At 45.9% G+C, this 24,972-nt stretch overlaps 1 long non-coding RNA gene across 1 annotated transcript; it reads right to left on the reverse strand.

The window, feature by feature from the left end:
- Positions 1 to 7,991: 7,991 nt before the first annotated feature.
- On the reverse strand, positions 7,992 to 24,092 carry LOC311597441. The gene is made up of 3 exons (XR_014779236.1): positions 23,843 to 24,092; positions 22,563 to 22,627; positions 7,992 to 8,207 (listed from the first exon to the last, which is right to left on the reverse strand). It is a non-coding gene; the product is annotated as an uncharacterized lncRNA (long non-coding RNA).
- Positions 24,093 to 24,972: the final 880 nt, after the last annotated feature.

Here is a 24,972-nt window from a genome sequence, read left to right on the forward strand (position 1 = left end):
CCTCCTCTTTCTATTCCTCTTCTTCTGGGAGTTGGTCCCAAGGGTTAGGGGACAGACTGGTAGGACTAGAATGTGAGGGTGCTCAGGGTTCATCATGTGAAATTCCTAAATAATCAATAAAAGCATTATGGGGAAAAAACTCCATGGAAGGCCACTTAGAGAAATATATGAGATTGCTGCTCAAAGCCAGAGAGTACATGCCTCACCTCTGAGGAGCTGAAGTAAGCTGGGTCTATCTAGTAGTACTCAAAGAGAATCCCCATGCCCAGAAGATTCCAGAAGGGCACTATTCCAGCCATCCCTCGTCCATCTTTAAAAAAAAAAAAAGTATATCCAGGGCTGGAGATATAGGTCAGTTGGCAGAGTAATTGCCTAGCATGCATGAACTCTCTGGTTCTATTTCCAAAACTACATAGTAGGGTATATACGGTAGTGACACTGTAAACCCAGCACTCAGGAAGCAGAGGCAGAAGGATTAAACTTTAAGGACAGTCTTGTCTATATCCATAGCAAGTTCAACGTCAGCCTAAGATACAGGAGACTTGTCCAAAAAGAAAGAAATATGGAAGAAAGAGAGAGAGGGAAGGAGGAAGGGGGGGAGAGGTGAGGGAAATGGAGGGGGTAAAGAAAAAAAGAAAAGAAAGCAGGACATCCCAAATCTGGCATGGTGGCTCATGTCTATAATCCTAACCCTTGAGAGGCTGAGGCAAGAAGTTTACCACGGGTTCAAGGCCAGCTTGAACTCTGTCTTAAAAGAAAAGAAAGAAAAAATAGTACTTTCTGGTGGATTATACTTTAACAGTTGATCATCTACATTTATATCACTAGTGCTTTGAGTTATCAACAAATATAAATAATTTGGGACATTATTTAGTGCTTTTTGTCTAGAACTTTAAAGCACTCACAAATATTGGCCACATTACAACTAAGCTCCTTTCCAGATGGGTAGGAGCAATTAGACTTTAGGGTAAAATTCTGACTTCATCACCAACTTTCATAATGGCTTTGAGCAAGTAACTCCTCCCCCCAGCTGTTTCCCCATTGTAAATAACTGTCAACCGAAGGTTTTAAGACCCTCCTTCCCCCCCTCCCATAAATATCCTCCAGACAGGTGGATTTCAGGTGTCAAGGTAACTGTAGCAGATGGATTACTGATAAGTGGCAGCGAGAAGGAGTGTGCTATTTGTCATGCACCCAAAAAGCTTCTTGCTGACTGAATGCCAGTTGCCTCGGTGAGCACTGACATTGGCAAAGGCCCCAACGAGCTTCTTTGCTTGACAGTCTAGGGATACCAAGGTCTACAAGCCCAGGCAAAGCAAGATGAATGTCAAAGATCAGGCTGTCTGGCCCGTGGGTGACAGGCATAATGAATACGTTTCAGAACTATGGACAAACAGAGAGAAATAGGACACAATGAGCCATTCGCCAGCTTTTTTGGATGCCCAGATACTTGCTTAGTTTCCTACTATTCACTACTATTTCAACCCAGATTTGTTTTGTAGGATTTGTAGGCTTTGTAGGATGCTGTGTAGGATTTACCTTGGCTCCATTTTCAGTTTACAATGCCATAACTTTACTGTGGTGGAAAACTGGAATTTTGATCTTTTCCCATGCTACATTTGGCATTACAAAACTCACCAGGCAGCAAGTTACAGCCCAAGTCTCCAGGCAGATGTAACAGGGGTCAACTGGTGCTGCCCAGTGTGTTGTGTTGCTAAGCCATGCTGCCTAGCAAGTTGTATTATAGTTTGAACACTTGGTCCCTAGCTCATGACATTGTTTTAGAATGTTATAGAACCTTTAGTATGACTTGCTGGAGACAGCTAGACACACTGGGTGTGGGCCTGAGGGTTTCATAGCCTGGCCCTACTTCCTGTTCACTGTTCCTGAGTGCAGGTACAATGGAACCAACCGACCTTCTGCTGCTGCTGCTGCCACTGCTGCTGTGCTGTGCCTTCCCTTGCCTGCTGCCCTGCCTGCCGCTGTGTCTTCCCTTGTCTGCCTCTGTACCTCCCCTTGCCTGCCAAAGGACCTTCCCTTGTCTGCTGCCCTACCTTCCCACAAGAAAACCTACAAAATCAACTAGCCTGGGCCCATTGGAGCTCAGAGACTGAACTGCCAATCAGCGAGCGTGCATGGGACTGGCCTAGGCCCTCTGCATATCTGCCATTAACAGTTGTACAGCTTGGTCTTCCTGTGGGACTCCTAACAGTCGAAGGCGCTGTCTCCGACTCTCCTGCCTGCCTTTGGGGCCCTGTCCCCTAAAGGTGTGCCCATGTCTGGCCTCAACAGGAGAAAATGCACCTAATCTTACTGCAACTGGATAAAGCCAAGTCTGGGTGATATCTATGGGAGGACTCTCATTTTCTGAAGAGAACGGGAAGAAGAGTGCATGGTGGTGGTGGGAGGATGGGAAGAGAAGAGAGGGGAAACTGTGGTCAGGATGTATAGTTAGTTAGTTAGTTAATTAATTAATTTGGGTGAAGTTCAATAATAGAGAGCTTTCCCAGCATGCTTCAGGCCCTGGGTTCCACCCTCAGATCCTCAGTCTCTATCTCTGTCTCTCTATTTCTCTATTTCTCTATTTCTCTCTCTCTCTCTCTCTCTCTCTCTCTCTCTCTCTCTCTCTCTCTCTCTCTCTCTTTCTCTCTCTCTCTCTTACACACACACACACAGGCACACCCATGCCAGAGGACATCAGGTATCCTTTCTGTTTGTATTTTTCGAGACAGGATTTCTCTGTGTAGCCATGGCTGTCCTGGAACTCGTTCTGTGGACCAGGCTGGCCTCGAACTCACAGAGATCCGCCTATACCCATGCCTCCCCAGTGCTGGGGTTAAAGGTGTGTGCCACCGCTGCCAGCCAGATGTCCTTTTCTATCACTCTCAGGCTTATTTCCTTCTCTCTGAAGTTGAAGCTCACTGGTTCCATTGTGCTGGCTACTGAGTGTCAGAGATCCACCTGTCTCCATCCTTTGGCAGTGGGGTTATGGACACACACGGCCCTGCCTGCTTGTATGTGGATGGTGGAGAGCTTGTGGGTAGTGCAGCAAGCACTCTTACCCACTGAGCCGCCTCCCCAGCCTGGCACAAAGGCCTTGTCTAGTTAAATACTGATACTAAAAAATTAATACAAGATGAATGGTATTTTGACATCTGACCAAGTCTTAATTCTAGTACAACTAAACTTCACAGACTAGAGCACCACTCACAGCAGACCCTGCACATTTTTATGTGGCTGTTTATTTATACTTTTCCTCTCTTGGCTCCACAGAATAATATCTTGTTCCACATTAAGTATCCATGTATGTTTATTTCCCCCTTGCTGTCTGGGAGCCTACTCCAAGTGTCTGGCAGAAAACCTTGATAGAGGATTGCAGAAAGAGCGGTCTGGCATCAGACAAAGAGACGAGGAACACCCAATGCCATCCCAGAGACCGGGCTCACTAGGTGTTGATGGGGCCACCCAGACTAGAAGATACAAGTTGGTTTCCTTTGGCTTTGGACTACACTAGACTCCTTGGAACCTGCTGCGGCTAAAACGGAGCTTGAACACCAGTGAACTGGATCTGAACATTAATGCTGCCGTGTCTTGCTGTGTAATTGTAGACAAATCACCTGCATCTTCTGAGCTCCATTTTTTTCATCTGTCACAGCAGGTTGAGGTGAAAAATGTAGCCAACAATAGACAGAGAAAAGCACTTTGAAAATTACCATTTACAGGTCATTGCTAAGGGTGGTGCCATAGGCTAGCACTTGGGAACCAGGACTAACTTGGAGCTTTCTACTAAAACTCTCTAAGACTTGATGCAGCAAGCTTGGAGTCCAGAATCCTACCCTCAGCATAGTTTCCATGATGTGGTCTGTTCAAATCAATAATGTGCTGCTGTAGCAAAATGCCTGAGGCTCGGTAATTTATAAGGCATCGAAATGTGTTGGTTTGTAAGTGGAGAGACTTGGAAGTCTCAGGTGAAGGGGCTGCCACTCCAGTGATGGCTCACTTGCTAATAATCATCCTATGGCAGGAAGACAAAGGATGGGTGGGAGTTAACCCTTTCATGGAGGGTTAAGAGGGAGGTACTGGAAGAAGAGGAGGGAGGGGACACTTCAATCAGGATGTAAAGTTAATTAATTAATTAATGAAAAAAGTACCACCTCCAAGTATTCTATTAGGCTGCATTAGGCTGAAGTTTATAACACATGTTTTTGGGGGACACACTGAAAAACCAGAAAATTGTCCCAGGGTCCAGTCCAAAAGGTTGATCATGAAATATGAAGGACATGTCAGAAGGGCTCAGAGCCTCATGTGGGTCAAACCTTGCAGCCTCTGACAGAGCTCTCCCGTTTTATGCCTTCGCGTTTTGGTTCTCCTCATGTGGTGTTAGAGGCGGTCACCTTCAGCTCCTTGTTTGGTTTCCTCTCAAAAGCACTTTTTAAAGTTATATGGCTTTGCGTATCTTTTAAGTTAATACCTAAAATGCTTCTTCATAACTGTACATGGTTGCCAAGGAGATAACTTCTGGTGAGCTGGCAACACAGAATATTTTATTAAAAATAAAACTCCCTGGGCTGAGACAATGGCTTAGTGATGAAGGTGTTTGCCATTTAAACACAAAGACTTGAGTTCGGCTGTCCCCAGGACCACATAAAATGCCAAGATTGGTAGCATGTGCCTGTGATCCTGAGCTCAGCAGGCAGAGAAAAGAGGGTCCCGGGAGTGTGCTAGCCTGCTGGTCCTGTACAGCTGGTAAGCTCTGAGTTCAAGGAAAGATCTTCCTCAAAAGCTGGGGTGAAGAGCAAAAGAGAAAGACACCCACTATGACCTCTAGCACTCATTTGCTGCATGCATAAAATCTTTAAAGTAAATTAAATAAATAAAGCAAATACAAGTTTTCAGATGTTTCCTGTAAAAGTCAGGTGTGATGGTGCATGAGTGCACTTGGGCGATAGAGTCAGGAGGTTCAGGAGTTCAAGGTCACCCTCCATTCTGTGGCTCAAAGGCAGCCTAGGCTATATCATGATATACTGTCTCAAATTAGGTAAGTAAACAAATAACTCCTATAAACATTTAATGCCATACATTTTTTATATAAAATAAGTCATTTATATATACATAAGCTCATCTTTCTTTGTTGTTGCTGTTGTTGTTGTTGTTGTTGTTGTTGTTGTTGTTGTTGTTTTGTTTTTTGAGACAGGGTTTCTCTATGTAGCTATGACTGTCATGGAACGCACTATGTAAGCTAGGCTGACCTCAAACTCAGAGAGATCTGACAGCCTATGACTCCTGATTTCTGGGATTACAAGGTGTGTGCCACCTTGTAATTCTTGAACTGCTCGACCATAAGTAGCAAATAGAAATATGAATATAGATGGAATTAATTTTTAATTTCTTACTGCCTTTGGGGTTGAAGGTGATGTTTGTGGGATGAATTCTTGTGAGTTACTATTAATAAGCAACTTATCAAGACAGCATAAATATATACTTCTATAAGTAATCATTAAACACAAAATGTAGACCTATATTGGAGAAAAACACTGTCCCTAAGACCTCTTCCCAAAACAGACAGGTTTTCATGACTTTATCCCTACTTTGCAATTATCATTGTCATCCTTGTTACAAGTACCATGAGGCCGTCTTCACGGAAATGGGCAAATTATAGTGCAACGGATTTCAGCACCGAAGCACTCATCACACAAGCTGCTTCTGATGAGTTGATCTATCATCAAAATTACTTAATGATTGAATTCTCTAGCAACTGGATTAGGTCTTGTCTCAAATTTCATGAAAGTGGAAAATCAGAAATCTCTTGGGTTGCAAAAAGATTTATTGCTCCATCAATAGATCATTCCTTTTCTCTGTTTAAAAAAAAAATGGTCTTGGTCTGGCTTCCCAGAGTGCTAGTCCCCTGAAGCAATGCTGGCTGGTGACGTGAGGGATGCGGCTTGTATCTATGGTGTGGTTATTAAAAGGTCTAACAGCTCCCTGCCATCCAGTGCTCAGGAGGACTATTTTAGAAAAGAGTAAAATAAGTAAATAAATGAATAACAAGTCCCTAAGCCTGTGTACCCCTACAAGGTCATCACAGATTCCTAAGGATCCAGGTACCCAAATCGGAAGGTCGTGGAATCTACTATAGGACCTGAATCTCAATGGAGTGAAGGGCCAGACAGCGGGGCTGCTCTGACATCTCCGGGCCAGGCTAGAGCCAGCACAGCACCCTCCCAAATGTCAGAATCCCAGGGCTAGGAGCTCTCGAAGCCAGTGGATTCAAAAGCACACCTGTTATTTTCCTTTCTTTTAGAGAGTCACAATAAATCTGCCTGTTTAAAGCTAGGCATAGGAGCTTAGCTTTGTTCAATGCAGATGTCAGATTACCTCAGTCCTTCCCCTACCTCCCATGAAGAATCCCTAGCTCCACGCTGAATCTCTTATGCCTTGCATACAGGCCTATTCATGGCAAGTGTGGCTACCTCTCAGCTCTCAGAGGGACTAAGACCTGAGTGAGTTTGTCTCCCTGGTCTTCTCTCCATGGAATGTAACAAGATGCTTCCCCTAACTGTTTGTACTAATCCTCAAGTGCAAGGTCAACATGGCGGTTCCCTGGCTATCCTTACAAGTTTCCTTGCCGTTTGGCAGTATGGAACCAGCCAAGAGGGTACTATCTTTAAATGTAAAATGAAATTTGAAATACATATGAGTGGAGTGTGCATATGTAGAGGTGTGTGTGTGTGTGTGTGTGTGTGTGTGTGTGTGTGTGTGTGTGTAATAGAGAGGGAGAGAGAGGTTGCATCTAAGGGTATACGCCTGTCTTTCATTATACCCAAAACTGTGCGATTTTTTTTTTAATCATCTGGTTTGAATTTTCCATTTTTCATTGCAAAACTCAAAGAGTTTGGCTGCATACTAATGGAGATGAGTGTACTAATTTCCAGCGTCACAGTTGGGGAGCAAGACCTCCTAAGTTGTTTACTGCGTGGGAATGAGGGTCAAGTCTCCTGCGTTGGTATATAATACGGGACATGAACATGTGCAAAAATAAGGCCCTGCAGGCTAGAGAAATAGCCCAGTGTTTGTTTTGTGTTTGCTGTGCAAGTGTGGTGACCTAAGTGAGATCATCAAATCCCACATTAAAAACCCAGTCATTCTGGGGGGTTACACCTGAAATTCCTGGTGTTGAGTCCTAGGGGCTTGCTGGTCAGCTGGAACAGGCTACTGCGCAAGCGCAAGTCAGTGAAGAGATCCTGTCTCCAAATGAGGAAGGAGGAGGAGGAAGAGGAGGAAGAAGAGGAGGGGGAGGAAGTGGAGGAGAAGGAGGAAGAGGAGAAGAAGGAGCAGGAGGAAGAGGAGGAAGAGGAGGAGGAAGAGGAGAAGGAGGAGGAAGAGGAGGAGAAAGAAGAGGAAGGGAAGAAGATGGGTGAGTAGCATCTAAAGAGCAACACCCAAAGTTACCCTATAGCCTCCACATTCAATGCACATGCATGTGCATTTACAACACGTATATCCCACACATGTCATGTGCACACACACACACACACACACACACACACACACACACACACGTACCTCTACTTTCCTTTTATTCACCAGCAAGGCTGTAAATTACAAGTTAACCAATTGTCTATACATTCTTCTTGTACACTTTGTTTAACAAAGAAATGAAATTAGATTCTCTAACCATGGCTGGTACTTAAATTTCACACAAATCAGTTGCTACCTGTTGGGAGAAAGGTTGTGGGGAGAAGAGCCTGCAGGAGCCTGCTTTTTTTTTTTCCCCATACAGGAAGCTCTAAGCACAGCTGCCTGTGCCTCTCTTTTCACCTATTGAGAGCTATAGAATTGACAGAACCAAAGGCCCCTCTGTGGAAACCTCTGTCCTCACCTGTGAAGCTAGAAAATAACTTATGAATATTTATAAGCCTCCCCCAGCCAAGGCAGGCAAACGAGAACAGTTGGAAGAGTAAGATAAAGAATCAAATCTAGTTCGGTTTTTTGTTTTTGTTTTTGTTTTAATAGTTGAGATGTCTGGGAGAATGTTTTGTAAATCCTTCTGCAAAGGAAAACAAAAGTAGAGGAAGGAGAATACAATCCTTACAGTCGAAGTGGGAGTTTAGCTGCGGAAATGTGACAGGGCCAAGCCCTTAGAACTCCAGGTCATGGAGAAAGTGCCTCGGAAGCCTGAAATCTATACCACGGACTTGGCAGAGGATCTGTTGGGAGAGCAGATGCATTAATGCAGTGATTAAAAGCGATCCCAGGTGTGAAGAGCATCTGGCTGCAGCTGATTTCCCAGCATGCTTCTGCTGATTGGTTTCCTGAGAGAAAGGAGCCATGCTTTTCCCTCCTTCCTCTCTAAAGAGGAAGTAGGAGTTGGAAGAAGAAGTAGGCATGGCAAGAAGGGCTCATGGGTATTTCTGATCCAGACACACAGCGTAGCATACATCTGTCCTGGGGGTTTCCTGTGGCGGCAGCTGCTGCCTGGTGTTCACCTGGGCTGGAGGCTCAGGGCACACTCTGTTATGGCCATAGGTACAGATTTGAAGGTTTCCAGCCTCCAGCCTGTGACTGTGTCTGCGCTGTCAAGAGTCTTATGGATGCACATCAGAAGGAAGGCTTCCCTTTTCCCTGTTAGTCTGTGAAGCCTGCAGGTTGCAGGAAATCAAGTCGTAGGTTCTCAACCTGGGTCAAGATCTTAGGAACCCCCAACCATAAGTTTATTTCCACTGCTACTTCATAAGAGCAATTTTGCTACCGAGCGGCGTCTCAGTTCCTAAGACCATTGGAAATATGTGTTTTCTGATGGTCTCAAGCCACGGGTTGAGAGCCAACGCTGTAGGGGAGGGTGCTGGTGCTTAAATGGTTAAACGGGCTACATATGTGAAAGGACTGAATGCAGGGGTCATAAGTGGGCTTTGAGAACAGTGGCCAGAGTAATCAGTGGATGTGACAACACACTAGACTCAAAGTCAGCTGTGTCCAGCCTGTGGACCATGGACCACATGGGTCCCAGGATAGCTATGGCTGTGGTCCAGCACAGTAGATATTATATTATATTGCAATATGAAAAGGTTAGGTAGTTCTGCAAGATGTTAAGGCTTCTCTGAGTTAACATTCTGATTCTGTCCTAAATGAGATCCAAGTCTTTCTGACCCATACTTTATTCTTTTTCTGTTTATTTTGGTCACATCCCGCTCCTTAGCTGGCTTGCCAGGGAAAGGAAGAAGATCACTTCTCACCAGGCAAGTGCTATTCAGGAATGAATAGCCCTCCCGTGTGGTGGCTGGAGGTGTGGTCAAGGATCTAGTTCAACTGGTAGACTGCTTGCCTATCGTACATGAAGCCCCGAGTTTGATGCCCAGCAGCACATTCCTGTAATGCCATCACTGGGGTCAGTAGTTTAAGATCAACATAGTGAGTTCAAGGTCAGCCTAGACTACTTGAGGACCTGCCCCAAGACAAACAGAGTATGGCAGACAGACCCAAGCACTAGTTGCTGGTGGGCCACTGTGTGTAGCTCCCAGGTCCAATACTGAACTCTGTCTCAGTTATCTTGCCTCTAAAATTGTACATCATGCTGGGCGGTGGTGGCCCATGCCTTTAATCCCAGCACTCGCGAGGCAGAGGCAGGTGGATCGCTGTGAGTTCGAGGCCAGCCTGGTCTACAAAGTGAGTCCAGGACAGCCAAGGCTACACAGAGAAACCCTATCTTGAAAAACAAAATGAATAATAATAATAATAATAATAATAATAATAATAATAATAATAATAATAATATACACCAACCCCAAGGGGCCACTGAGCGCCTCTAACGTTACAGTGTGAAATACAGGGTGCCTAATGTCTCCATATCAGCTATGATGATGTTATTCTTCCTTCAAACTTAGGGTGACAGTGCCATTCGGGTAGACACCGATCTACTGATGAACTTCTAATATCCTGAAGGGATGAGGTGGGGTGGGGTGAGGCTGAGATAATAAAGAGAGGGAGGCTGCTGGAAAGAGTGAGCAGAAAGGAGGTGTGGTGTCAGTGCCCCAGACCTACAGGTAAAGGGACAAGTCGAGGAGGATAGCAGAAGATGGACTGTCAGTCCGAGAGGGTCAGTTCTCAATGGGAAATGGAGCTGAACAGTTCTGCTCGGACTAGTTAAAGCAGAATGGATGTCTGCACCACATGGCAGGGAGTGGGTAGGGACTCCTGTCCCTGGGTGCCTCCTGCAGAAGATGTATATGGAGCTGCTCGCCCAAGCAGGAGGGACCTCAGAGAGAGCCTGGAGATGCCAACTACTGGGGCTATGTAGTCCCCAGGTTGTGTCTGATGCTCTCCTGACTAGACTGCGCCTTTCCTGTGCAGTCCTTCTTTGTTCTGGTGATGGCTCCAGGTATGGATTCTGGGATCCTATGCTTGCACGGTACCTCTGAGCCACACCCTTATCACTGTACTGCACTACTGAGCCACACCCTTAGCACTGCACTATACCACTGAGCCACACCCTTAGCACTGCACTGCCCTGCACCACTGAGCCACACCCTTAACACTGCACTATACCACTGAGCCACACCCTTAGCACTGCACTGCCCTGCACCACTGAGCCACACCCTTTGCACTGCACTGCACCACTGAGCCACACCCTTAGCACTGCACTGCACCACTGAGCTACACCCTAAGCACCATGGGCGTTTATCTATGATTCACTTATATGTGCTGATAATGTGCTAAGTGCCGCTTAGACTTAAAAAACAGGCACAAAAAGATCTGGTGTATGACACTGTGCACTGAGCCTATAGTTAACACTGTATTTTGCACTTAGAATTGTCTTGAGGATTTGTTGGGCGTGGTTGGCCATGTTTGGAATCTCAGCACTTGGGATGCTGAAGCAGGAGGATTACAAGTTTGAGGACAGTGAGTCAGTGGGGGGGGGGGAGGGGAGTAGTTATGGCTTCTTACTGAAATTAAATGAAACACACACATAGGAAAGTTAAATTTGAAGATGGGGCTACAGAAAAGGCTTTTCCCCCTATTGTTCCCAAAAGGACAATAGAAGCCAGGGCTGCGTGTATTCAGGTTCCAGATAGAATACGTGCCCACTGTGATCATTACAGGACTTTTGTTTTTGTTGATTCATTCTATTCCAAAATGCTTGGCGGCTTATTGGTCTTCCTAACTAACAAACATGGCCATGAAATACAGTGTCTGTCTGTCTGTCTGTCTGTCTGTCTGTCTGTCTGTCTGTCTGTCTCTCTCTCTCTCTCTCTCTCTCTCTCTCTCTCTCTCTCTTTCTCGTGCGTGTGTCTGTGTCTGTGTGTGTGTGTGTGTGTGTGTGTGTGTGTGTGTGTGTGTGTATGTGTGTGTGTTTATCCTGGGCCAATTTGCGTTTTCCTTGCCAGCCTCCTGCCTTCTAATCTACAGACAAGACAGGTCTGTAGATCCAGCTCTTCGCCTGCTGAGCAACGAGGGAGATGATGCCTTTAAAATACACACTGGCAGAGGGCTGGGGGTGCAGCTAAGCAATAGAACACTTCCCCAGCATGCACCGGGCCTGGGTTCCTGCACTGCCAAATAAATAAAAATGGATCTTTTGTTTTTTTAATGAAATGGGTTGTAGTATATTACTAAATTGGTATGCACTTGTCAAGCATACATGAAGCCCTAGGTAACAAGTTCAAGGCCATTCTGGGCTACACATGACCCCTTAAAAACAAAACAAGGTAGTGGCACATCCCTGTAATCCCAGCACTCAGAGGGCAAGAGGACGGAAGTTAACACCAGCCTGACTACACAGAGAACTACTGTCTTGGAAAGCAAAGAAACAAACAACAACAGCAACACCTTTCAAATTCCCTTAACAGAAACAGCCTCTTCCTGTTCAGAGTCTAATGCAGAGGGAGAATTTCCTATCTTAGGAAGCCGGGATTGCCCTATTGCGGGGTCCATTGGGGTCTTATCAGCTCATGTTTGTAGCCATTAGCTTTGAGTAATTACTGCAAAAAAACCTTAAATTTGCAGCCTAACACGTAGCAGCCTACTATATGTCTAAGTCCCTGAGGGCACTAGGCTCTGGGAAGCCTTCTAGGACTCAGGGTGGTGGCATCTCCACCCTCTTCAGCCCTTGATCTCCACAGCACAGAGGAGAAATACAGTGAGTTTTGGGGGTTGTTGTTGCCCTTGTTGTTTTAAGGCCAAGTCTGGAAGTTGCATATATCGCTTCTTTTCGTATTTCATGGCACAGCTTGGTCATTAAGCCAAGTTTAAAGCTGAAAACCCTGATATGTGCTCCAGCTGTGGACCCAGGAAAGACAGGAAGTCAGTTCCATGACTACCCACTGTAAACTGCACACTGTGCCTGCTGCACTGGGCTCAGGATATTCAGGAGCAGTCAGCCCTGGGAGGATGAAGGTGTAGGTGAGTTAAAAGACTGGTTACGCTTGTACACAGCGCCATCTGCTGCTCAGAAAAAGAAGCAGACAGTGGGTTGTTCTGCACCCGAGGCTCAGAATAACCAGGTTGGACAATCAGACGGTGGTGGTACTCTCAAACCACAGACATCCATCCACACAGCTGCTTTTTCCCTTTTAACAGAAACCAGCCTGACACAAGCTAGAGTTATTTGGAAAAAGGAACCTTTTCCTCCATCAAGGCAGCAAGACTGTAGGCTAATCTTCAGGGCCTTTTTAAACTAATTGATTAATGCGGACAGGCCCAGACCACAGAAGTGGTACCATCCTTGGGCAGGTGGTCCTGGGTGGTAAAAACAGAGAAGACTGAGCAAGCCACAGGGGGCAGGCCACCGACACGCAGCACTCACTCCTCCAGGCCTTCTGCTATGGTTCCTGCCTCGAGGCTCCCGCCCTGCCTGAGTGCCTGCCCTGCGCCCCCTCTCGGTGATGGACTGGAAGTACACCTGGAAGTACAAGGTTGCCTTGGATCTTGATGTTTTATCGCAGCATTAGAAGCCATAACTAGGGCACCACCAAAATGCCGTGACACAGGTTGTTTAGTTTTTGTTTGTTGTCTGTGGGGATCAACTAGCAGGCAAACACGGGGTGAGAGTCAAGAAGACTGTGTGAACGGTCATCTGTAGAAATGCAGCTACGTTACTCCGTTGGATAGTGGAATGCTTGGCCAGGATGGAAAGATCTAGATCTAGCCCTACCTCACCTCAGTCTTCAGGTGATAGGACAGGATGGCTTTTCCAGACCTTTTCAGCTGCGAGTTGTAAACAAGTCATATATAACCCATTTCAAGATGACAGTTGAAGCCAAATGAACATACTGGATCCCTCTGGGAATGCGTTTTGTTGGGTTTTTTTGTTTTGTTTTGGTTTTGGTTTGGTTTTTTCCGGGGGGGGGGGGGTCTTTTTGTTTGTTTGTTTTCTTTTTCTTTCTTTTTTTTGTTTGTTTAGTTTTTTGTTTGTTTGGTTGGTTTTTGTTTTTTGGTGTTTTTTGTTGTTGTTGGTTTTTCCAAGACAGGGTTTCTCTGTGTAGCCCTGGCTGTCCTGGACTCACTTAGCAGACCAGGATGGCCTCAAACTCATAGAGATCTGCCTGCCTCTACCTCCCAACTATTGGTATTAAAGGCATGTGCCATCTGCCCAGCTAATTTGTTTTCTTTTAAAAAAAAACTGAATCCCTAGGTTATGTTTTTCATATCTAAAACATCTGCCACTTAAGATATTCTGAATGTGCGCTCACGATTTAGAGAGACAGAACCTGCTGATTGACTGCCGGTTGGTGGCAAGAGGGTAGGGTCTCTATCTTGGTATGGCTGATGAAGTCCTATAATTAATCATAATCAATAGTTAATCAACTACTGAGTATCAGCTGTGAGTCAAAAATGTGCTGGTTGATGTACATGTATCAGATGTATGTTCTTAACATCTGTGCTCCCACTCCCACAAAAAACAAAAAAACCACCACTGTGATGCCATTAGGAGACAAGGCCTCTGCTTTTTAAAATGGCTAGATCAAGACTTGTGCAGGCAGATATGGTACCAACCAAGGACAATGTGTGCAGTAAGCATCAAACCCCTACCCAGATCCAGCCAATAAACAGGACATTCTCCACAGTTAAATGGAAAGTGGGGACTGACTTTCACATGAACTCTGGTGCCCCATATTTGACCACTTCCCCTGGATGAGTGCCCCTGGTGGCACTCAGAGGAAGGGTACCAGGCTACCAAGAAGAGACCTGATATCCTAGCATCATATACAGGTGGAGGAGGTCCCCCTCAGTCACAGTCATAGGGGAGGGGAGGAGGGGGAAAGTGGGAGGGAGGGAGGAATGGGAGAATACAAGGGATGGGATAACAATTGAGATGTAATATGAATATTATCAATAAAAAAAGATAGTAAATTTTAAAAAACAACAACAACAACAACAAAGAAGCCATTCCTGTCCTGACCTTGAGTTCACACCTTTGGCTTCGTGGTCATGAGAGAATAAATTGCTGGTTGTTTGAGCAATGTAAAAAAAAAAAAAAGATATAATAGAAAGAAAAAAGAGTTGTGCAGCCCTCCTGGACAGGGTTGGTAGGAGCTCCTGGCCCTTCACCATGTGAAGGCACAGTAAGGAGGCACCCTCAGCTCACCAAGCCTGCCAGTGACTTGATCCTGGGCTCCTCAGCCTCCAGCATCATAAGAAATAAATCATGGTTATTTGTAAACCAGCCAGTCTGTGGTATTTTGTTACAGCTTCCCAGACAAAGACATCAATTCTCACACCCTCTCTGAAGAGAACTATTGTTAGGCCACGTAAGAGGACAGAGAACTGAGACACAGGAAACATAGTTAGAAGTGGGGAAGCAGGGAAGGTGTGTCAGGCAAGTAACTGACCATCAGAGTTGGGTGCAGGCAGACTGCTGGTACACACCACGTCCCAGTGTGTGGTGCTAACCTTGGGAGAGCCCCTCTCTCCTCTCTCCTCCGCTCATTTCTCCTACCATCTGGGTGTTGGCATCAAGATAGCTTTGAAGCCAAATATTAAAGGTGATAGGACCTTCTTCAGTGTTTTTTACTTAAAAATAAATGTGTGTATGTATGTGTGTGTATACATATCTCAGTAGCCAGATCAGTGACTTTTGTACATGAACTTATCACCCTCCTCAGAACACCTCCCCTGTGCTATAACACCGATGAGAAGTAAATATTTATTGGCTCAGTCCCTCAAGCCTGAAAACCTCCGTCACGTCAGTAAAGCTGAGTGGGGAACTTTCTACGTCTACGTAATATTCTGGTGGCGAGTGTGATGTGTACACTTGTAACCCCAGCTGAGGCCGGAGCAGGAGGATCTCAGCTTCTAGGCTACCCTGGCTTTTCAAAAGAGTGACTGTCTCATGGGCGGTTATGAGGATGAAATGTGATGACACTTTCAAGAAATCAAACAATTAGAAATGAAAGGAAGTTATGGTGCTTTTTAGGCATTTGAAAACCTTTCTTTTTATGATCCTAGAGGCAGGAACTGATACCAAGGTCATCAAGGGGTGCTGCTTACTGATTTGCCCCTCATGGGCAGAATATATTATTTTATTTTCAAGTATAGTTAATGAATTATATATATTTTATTTATATATATTTATATTATTACACATAAACAAGATAGACCTGAGATTAAAAACCCAATCGCGAGACTCCAAAGTCTGCTCTACCCACTGGACTACGCCACCTCTGTGAAGCGTGGTGGGGACTCTAGGACATACCTACGTCATTAGATATTCTGGAGTGGATGCTCTGTAGGATGGGGGCAGGGAATGACGGGGGAGTGGGGGGTAGGGGGTGTCTGGGGAAGAAGGACGAGACTCAGATTTCTCTTACTTAATGTGATGCCAAATCCTGATTGTCAACCTGGGATTAGTGAGGTCTGCCTCTGGGTGTGTCTAGGATTCTGACCTAATCATGGAAAATGATGAAAAGTAGGAGGCGGGGCCTAGAGGAGGAACTAGGCCCCAGTCTTTGGAGGCTGTGTTGCCCTAGTCATGCCTGCTTCCGTTCTTTTTCCTGTTTCCTGTTGTCAGTCTGTGAACTGCTTGTTGGCCACGCCCTCTCCGCCAGGGTAGACTTACAGCTCTGAAAGGAAGCCAAATCCACCCTCCCTCTTTTAAAATAGGAAGTGTTAAAATGGGAAGTGGTTTTTAATTACACTAATCCACCTCCCTTCGATCTCAAGCAGCCCTAATGATGGTCTGCGGTTGTATCTGTTTAAACTCTTTGTGTTTCTTACTGTCAAAATTTTAGCTTTTCGGAAGTCACTGGACGAGACAGATGTAGTTCTGTGATAAAGATAAAGAGGATATAAGTTGACCCCCCCCCCATCGACGCTCCCTCCTAATTAAAAGCAGTGTGTTTCATGTATTCGGGTGTTTGCCTGCATGTGTGTCTGTGCACCACCTGGATGCCTGGCAAGCAAGAGTGTACCGGATCTTCTGGACCTAGAATGCAGATTGTTGTAAGCCACCGTGTGGATGCTGGAAATTGAACCACAGAACCATTTCCTGAGCCTCCAGCTTTGCTTTTCAATACTGACTCCAAATGGATTCTCTTAATTTAAAAGAAAAGCATGGCGGCTTAAGAGATGCTCTGACAGTTAAGAGCACTTATTGCTCTTGCAGAGGACCGGGATTCAGTTCCCAGAACCCACATGGCGGCGTGCAACCATCTGTAACCCCAGTCTACAGGGATCCCACGCTGTCTTTTGACCTCCACAAGCTTTGCTTGCATGCAGGCAAAATAGTCATGCACATAAAAAGAATTTTTTTTTTTCGAGCAAAGAAAAGTTGATTTTGCTGAGTCAGGCTTCTCACCTTCATTTCTCCTCTGAAGGTGTTTAATGAGATTAGAGCTGTAATCCCTCGCCGGGCTTTGCTGCCCGCTATCTTTAGTGTAGGCTAAAGGATATTAACCACGCTCGTGCTTTGAAAGTAAAACGGAAAGCTAATTCTTCTCCGTGGTCTCTAATAACTTACTTCTCGCTCATCATCAGTCAGCCCAGAGCACATCCCACAGCAACCACAGACCAATGCTCGTGCCTCGGCCACGCTAGTCTGTGTTCACGTGACTCCCTTCAACCGCCCTGCAGCGTCAGGGCATCGCGGGCACATTCTGAAACCCAGCACTTGAGAAAAGTGGAGGCAGGAGGATCAGGAACTCAAAGTCATCTTCTCGATTGCAGAGCAAGTCCTGAGGCCTCCTACATTACCTGAGACCCTATCTAAAAGAAAACAAAAATTAAAACAAAACGAAGCAGAGACCTACCAAAACAAGCAAATATATTCCTACAGTACTCCCTTTGGCAGTGCGTGCATGCGTGCGCATCTGCGCGCCTGCGCGCCTGCGTACACGCAAGTGCGGACTTCAGGCAGGGTAAGCTAGGTCCCACCTCCAGTCCCCAGAAGTGGCTTCTTATCTTGGCCTTGGGACCCTCATCCACAGCAGATAGCACTGTGTGGCACCCTATTCTCCACTTTATCAGCTGACAACTTTTCTGCCTTTGAGGCAAGGTGTCGCTATACAGCCCCGGCTGGCCTTGACTCTTGTCCTCCTTGCCTCTACTCCGCGTGCACTGCGGTGCCTGACTCCCAAACTTTACTTTAATGAGAAGGTGTAAAGGCTTGACTAAGAGAACGGGAGCCCAACTGAGCAATGAGTTGCCTGTGTCAGGCCACCTTCTCTAGCCGGTCCCTGCTGGCGCGGCCAGTCCCAGACTCAAGGAGCACAGGATGTGAGTCTCCTGAAATGACCAGTTCCACAGCATGAGCTGGTGCCCCACATCCATCTTCCACTTACACAATATTCATCTGAACGGCTTGAAAGAAACAGGTTTGAATAATTTCTTTGGGACTTCTAATTAATGCTTTTATATCAAAACTTGGCTGTCATATTCACTTGGGTGGCGCACGCGCATGCACGCACACACACGCACACACACCTCCAATGTTTTAATTTTATTTGGAAGTTCTTCTAATTCTGTATGTCAGAACACAGTCCAAGAATGGAGTCCTGTGTGGAGAAATCTGAGTTCTTGTGAGAAAACTCCAAGAAAAGACAACAAGAGTCTTGTGACCTGCTTCTTCCAAACACAGATCTGTCCGTGGCCTGAGCCTTCATGCCCCTCGCAGGTAGAGCCGATAGGAGTGAGTTTGAGCCAGATTATTCCTTACAACAGCCGCTGTTCCTCGTTTATATGCCTGTGTGGAAAAACATGTTCTATCCTCATGCGGCTTGTCCCTGTGATTTTAACCTTACTCACGTGACTCTTCTGAACCCTCAGAGTATAAATTGTCGGGCACTCTGAATTAAGTTGCGGTTGCTTGAGACTTCAGTCTGTCTCGTTTTTAGGCTCCATTCCCCTAGGTTCCACCGCCTCAGGAGTAATCAACGATTTTACCTTTGCCCTTTAAAAACACATCATTGCTTCCATTCCTCACCACTTAATTTTTCTTAAACGTAAAATTATATGTGCATACATTCACACGTGGACATACACATACATGTATACATACACACTCACACACTTGTACATACATATGCTCATAGTCATCACATTCATACACATATGATCACACATTCCACATGAGTACACTCATATGTGACCATATGTACCTAGTCACATACACTCATACACTGACACATGTGCACGCCTACCCACATATATTCACACATACACTCACATATATACACATGAACACATGTGTACACTCACATATACACATCTATATGTGTGTAGAGTCAAAATGCATGAACACACACATGCATGTATGTACACTCACGGGAGTTCCCTATGCCAGTCTGTACTGGGGTACTGTTTTACTGAAGTACTTTCTGACTTCTGTTCCCATGATTCCATAATCCTAGGAAAAGAGGTCACTTCCTTGTCTGTTTTTTTTTTTAATTTTGATACTTATGTAGTATCATGGAGCTAATTAAAAGGTCGTGTACTGACAATAAGACTGCTTTCCTTTAAAATGCTGACCTTGCATAGGCGTGCTGTGGTTTTTCCAGAGAAGAGCTGCCACTTGGCTACAGCCAGTCATTTGGCGCCATCTGCTGGACAAAGACAGTCTGAGCAAATCAGAGCTGATGACCCGGGAATCCGCCCGGAATGCCCGGAACTAATGTGAGCAAAGTGTTTCCTGCTGAAACAGGGCTGTGTGTGGCCTCATCTCAAATCTGCAACTCCCTGAGCACATCCCGAAGTTATCTGAAGTTATCTCGCCCAATCCCCTCTGAGTTTCACAAAGCACTTTTGTTTTAGGGCCTCAGGCAAGTCAGCTCACTACGGAGGCTGGAAGTCACGTCTTGCCACCATTCCATCCTCAGCATCCAGCATAGGGTCCAGGGACACAGTTGGAACTGTAACACGTGTTTCTTTTGGTCTGTGGCTTTTGAATGCCATCGTGATCAATATGGACCACGGGAGATGATGAAGCAAATATGCAGCTGAGGATGAACTTGACCACCTGGTCCTTCTGCCACTACCTCCCTACTGCTGGACTTATGGGTTTACACAAGGCTGGGGATCGAGCCCACGCCTTCACGCACACAATCAAGCACTGAGCCACATCCCCAGCCCTGTTCCATCACCTCCGATGATGCTGTGGGTTAAACTGGCCTTAGCTCACCAGCTCTTCTGGATCGTGGTCACTAATGCTCCTGGGTTCTACTGGGAGCTCAGCTGGCCAGAACACCCATGGAGACACTACTCAGGATGCAAACAGCTGGTGTCAGCCTTTGCTTGGGCCTCTGGTTCTCCCCGTCATGACCTCACTCCTCCTCAAACTAAACAGGCTTTTTCGTGAGGTGGAAGCTGGGCTCCAAGAGGGCAGAAGTTATGATGGGAGATGATGAAACACAGACCTGTGGTGGGTATGAGCTGTGATCTTACTGAAAAGAGAGATTTCTTGTGTAATGCCAGCCCTCTGGCAGCTGAGGCAGGAGGATGGAGTCTTGTCCGGAGCCAACCCAGGGTTATTCAAGGCTAAAAAAGTCTAATGGCAAAATACTGATGCCCCATTCCAAAGCTAACTTCCTCCTTTCAACCTCTGCATACCTTCCTCCTTTCAACCTTTGCAGATGCTGTTTAGCAGGTTAGCTCGGACCGAGAGATAGTTAGCTGAGATAAGATAGGAATTGTTCCGAGATGAACCACAGGATGTTCCCCTGACGGCATCATCTGGAGGCATTCTCGGGCCCCCACCCCTGCTGCTTAGCCCCTGCCTCCACCCCATATAAGCTCTTGCTTTTGATTCAATAAACAGACCTTGATAGGAACGCTACTTGGTCTCAGCTCTCTCTTTCTCGTCCCATCCCTCAGGTATGGCTCCCCTCGCGACCCCGTAATTACTGGTCCTGCTGGACAGGACAGTCTCAAAACAAGTACAGAAAATTCTAACTGGGAGCCTCTGCGCGCATCTAATGTATGGGGTCTGCACAGAACCAGAGAGGAAACACTAGCAAGAAAAACTAAGCATAAATTAGTGACAGTGCTGTGGAGAAGGGAGGCAGGTAAGAGCATGGCCTTGCTTAAGCGCCCACTGTGAAACAGGCTGAGGTTGGAGAAACGCCAGCTGCTCCACACGCCTTTTCAAATGTTTTATGTTTCTTCAAATTAAAAATAATCATCATCATCATCATCATCATCATCATCATCTTTGAGGCCAGGGCCTTGACATGTAAGCCAGGCTGACTTCAAACTTGACTTCTCAAACCCTCAGTAACCCTTAAAAAAATTAAAAGTTAATAGCTCTTCCTAGTATGACATAGCTGTAGGCATTAACTTGGCCAGGCTAGGATTCCCAGCACTTGGACAAACATTGTTGGAGAGGCCTTTCATGAAGGCATGCCCTGGATGTGCCTGGTGTTCTGCAGGAAGTGAAGGCATGCCCTGGATGTGCCTGGTGTTCTGCAGGAAGTGAAGGCATGCCCTGGATGTGCCTGGTGTTCTGAAGGAAGTGAAGGCATGCCCTGGATGTGCCTGGTGTTCTGCAGGAAGTGAATGCATGCTCTGGATGTGCCTGGTGTTCTGCAGGAAGTGAATGCATGCTCTAGATGTGCCTGGTGTTCTGCAGGAGTGAAGGCATGCTCTAGATGTGCCTGGCGTTCTGCAGGAAGTGAAGGCATGCTCTAGATGTGCCTGGTGTTCTGCAAGAAGTGAAGGCATGCTCTAGATGTGACTGGTGTTCTGCAGGAAGTGAAGGCATGCCCTGGATGTGCCTGGTGTTCTGCAGGAAGTGAAGGCATGCTCTAGATGTGCCTGGCGTTCTGCAGGAAGTGAAGGCATGCTCTAGATGTGCCTAGTGTTCTGCAGGAGTGAAGGCATGCTCTAGATGTGCCTAGTGTTCTGCAGGAAGTGAAGGCATGCTCTAGATGTGCCTGGTGTTCTGCCGGAAGCATGTGACTCTTCATGTTGTGGATGGGGCCTTTCACTTGAAAGCCTTAAGAGTAAAGCCAGCAGTTTCCCTAGGTAAGTGGAATTTCTTGTCACCTAGACTGCATCAGAGAAACCCTGTGCCTCAGTTTCTTGCCTGTGGGATTTGGATTCCAGACATCAATAGTAACTCCTACCTAAAATTCTAGCCTGCTGACCTCATAGAAACCTTAGACATCCCTGGCTCGTTCACATTCACCGTCTCTTTCTCTCCCTCCCTCCTCTCTTTCTCCTATTGGTCCCGTGTTTCTGGGGAACCGTAAGACATGTTACTATACATTATATTAATAAAGCATCATGTGTGGCTTAAGTTCACTCAGAAGCTGGCTCTGGAGGCAAAACTGGCCCAAACTTCAGACCCAAGCCTATCTGCCTTAGAGTATGCCCCAAGACCTTAGTCCAGCAATGGACTGTCCCCTGCCCGGCTCTGAGAGAAATGGACAGGAGAACAGGAGCAAAACAGCCCAGGAATAGAAATATCACATCCTTGAGAGCAAACAAGTAAACTGTTAGAGGAAAACCACTACGTCCCTGAGCACAGTGAGGAGGGAAATCGCTCCCACTCACCTCCCTGAAGCAAACGACTCAGCTGCCATTTCTCTCAGGATACAAAAATGCCTGTGGTGGGACTGGCTAGCTGGGAGTCTCGCCCAGAAGACGGTCTGCCTGGGACCCTCCTTATGGCTCAGACATTCATCCAGCGGTCTGGCTCCCGGGGCTCCCCAGTGAGCTCTGAATGGTGTCGGTGTCTGACCTGTTTACCTGATTTATCCTGCTGCCCCTATTTCCTGCACCTTTCGTCACCTCACTCACTGGAAGCCAGAAGCATGGGCTGTCCTGGCTCATCCTCCACTTAGCACATCTACTGTGACTATAGCACACCTATAGTCTACCTCATTGGCTCACAGATCTTAATATGCGTCACAATACAATGGAGTCCCTGCCTCCTCTGAGAGAACATCCCAGGGCATCCAGTCTGTGCAAAAAGTTCTATAGTCAGGACTTCTGATGGCTGTTCTTGGGTGTCAACTTGGCTACATATGGAATTACTTAAATCAAAAAATGGAAAGCACAACTGTGAGAGACTTTTGCTTAAATTGAATCAGGTAGATCCATTTCTAATCTGAATCTTTGGATAGGAAAACACTCACCTTTAGTCCGGATCTTGAGGCAGGAAGCCCCGCCTTTCATCTGGGCAACACCTTCTACTGGAGGCCTATGTACAGACATGAAAAAAGGAAGCTGAGACATCCAGCCTTGAGGGCTGAGAAACTTCCAGATTCTCAAACCTTCCATTCATAGGTACCCATTGTTGGATTAGCTGGACCACAGCCTGTAAGTCATCTAGTAAGTCCCTTTTCTATAGATATATAGAAATTCATCCTATAATTTCTGCTGCTCTGAGAACTCTGATTAATACTATGACCTGAGCTGAGAATTATTTCCTGTGCATTACATTAGATTTGCTAAAGAGCTTTTTGACTATTGAAAATTTTACCAAGAACAATATTATTTAGCAGATAGCCCAAAACATGGATAGAAGTAACATTTCTTATCTAGAGCCAGTGGGCCACATACTGGACTAGAAAACTCCTAGAATGCAAAAAAAATCCCTCAGTTTGATCCCCAGGACCTCATAAACACACGGTCATGGTGAACACCTGTAGTCACAGCTCTTGGGGGGCAGAGACACATAGAGACAGAGATACACAGAAAGAAACCGAGATGGAAGGCAGCCATGTTATCTTATGGCATAGAGAAAAGTGCTATGGAAGAAGCAGGCAGAATGAAGTCATAGCGAGTGAGCACGGCCTAGAGGAGCTACATTAGCTTTTAGCCAAGTAGGGCAAAGTGTTCAGCTCACTGAGGTCTGAAGACAGTCAAATAAGCAGCAGAGGTGCTGGAAAGGAGGGGGCATTCAAGCTTTGTTAAACACAGACATGATCAGAGGTCTTTTGTACAGTGACATTTGAGTCACCCATTAGCCAATACAGTAGCAACCCCAAGGAAGCAGCTGGGCACAGCAGTGTGAAACTCAAAAGAGAGGTGAGCTGTAGTTCAGGTGGTGGGTGCTGCCAAAGCCCACACCTTTTTCCCTTTTTTACATATACATTTATATTATTATATATAAATACAATAAGCTACATACAGCAAAAAGAACCATGAAGCAATCGGGAATTATATAACTGTTACATTCATAGTGTTTTGGCTATTTGAGTTTGGCAACCTTGAAGAAAACATCTTTTCTATCTTGGTGAGTCTAAAATTCTGAATGTAAATCAATATCTACTCTATCTCATCCCTATCAACGTAAAACATCTATCTAGACCTAAAAACATCTTAACCCCTAAACAACTATGCTTAATTATAAAACTAAACTATCTGGTCTTCAACCCCATCAGAGACTTGAGAAGGAATAAAAATTAATTACCTGAGTAAACTGGAAGTGCAGGTTATCAGCTTCCAAAACGAAAAAAATGACAGAGACAGTTTGCAGCCTGGCTCAGCCGTTAAACGCTAGGCTCACAAACAAAAATATAAGGTCCCCACTTTTAATAGTACAGGACTCTTTGCAGGTATGATGGCAGACTTCCAATGCACAATTCCAACACTTGGGAGAGCCAGGGAGATCTTGAGTTCAAGGCAAGCCTAGGCTACATAGTAAGTCCAAGTTCAGGAAGAAAGGGAAAGAAGGAAGAAAGAAAGAAAAGAAGGGAGGCAGAAAGGAAAGAAGGAAGGAAGGTGTGGTGGTTTGAATAGGCATGGCCCCTGTAGACTCATGTGTTTGAGTGCTTGGCCTATAGGGAGTGGCACTATTAGGAGGTGTGGTCTTGTTGGAGGAGGTGTGTCACTGTGGGGGCAGGCTTTGGGGCTTCCTATGCTCAAGCTAAGCCCAGTATGGCACACAGTCTCCTGCTGCCTGAAGATCAAGATGCAGAGCTCTCAGCTCCTTCTCCAGCACCCATGTCTGCCTGCACGCTGCCATGCTTCCTGCCATGGCAATACTGGGCTAAACCTCTGAAACTGTAAGCCAGCCCCAGTTAAATGTTTTCTTTCATTAGAGTTGCCTTGTTCATGGTGTCTCTTCACAGCAATGAAACCCTAAGACATAAGGTAGGAAGGAATCCTCCAAGGAGACGCCATGGAAGACTAGATACTGCCTGACAATAACATCTCTTCTATTCTTAACCATCTCAGTGGAGTCTAGTGCATTCACAGTCTGAGCCCCCCACACCTCGTCTAAGTGTGCTCCCCAAAAAGTCACAGTTTGTTAAGGTGGGCTCCTAATCTACGGACCAGTAATTATCCTAATAAACCAAGAAATCTGGACACAGTAGCACATGCCCTGGCAGCCTAGTGCACAAAGATGATTCTATTTTAAAATATTTATTTATTTATTTATTATGTATACAGTACTCTGCCTGCATGTACACTTGCATGGCAGAAGAGGGCATTAGACCACATTATAGATGGTTGTGAGCCACCATGTAGTTGCTGGGAATTGAACTCAGGACCTCTGGAAGAGCAGCCAGTGCTCTTAACCATTGAGCCATCTCTCCA

The sequence above is a fragment of the Acomys minous genome (genome assembly GCF_964271855.1).
Source record: "Acomys minous genome assembly, chromosome: 5".
Lineage (NCBI taxonomy): Eukaryota > Metazoa > Chordata > Mammalia > Rodentia > Muridae > Acomys > Acomys minous.